Source organism: Sinocyclocheilus anshuiensis, unplaced genomic scaffold, assembly GCF_001515605.1.
Source record: "Sinocyclocheilus anshuiensis isolate Anshui unplaced genomic scaffold, SAMN03320099.WGS_v1.1 scaffold171, whole genome shotgun sequence".
NCBI classification, from domain to species: domain Eukaryota; kingdom Metazoa; phylum Chordata; class Actinopteri; order Cypriniformes; family Cyprinidae; genus Sinocyclocheilus; species Sinocyclocheilus anshuiensis.
In genome coordinates, this window is record NW_015549561.1 from 62,057 (window position 1) to 62,328 (window position 272).

Genomic DNA, 272 nt, shown 5'->3' on the forward strand with positions numbered 1-272 from the left:
GGCTCAGGAGCAGATGTGAAGGTGGAGGTGGACGGCCGAGGAGCAGATGTGATGGTGGAGGTGGACGGCTCAGGAGCAGATGTGATGGTGGCAGTGGACAGCTCTGGAAGAGATTCATCTGGAGGTGGTCTGTCAGTCACTGAAGCTGGAAGAAAGTCATCTTTACTGAAGATATCTGGGTTGAATGGCCAGATCCCAGTACTCCTAAACCCCTTCTTGACATTTTGTGGTGATGCTCCCATCAGCAAGATGTTGTTGAGCAATTGTGGCAG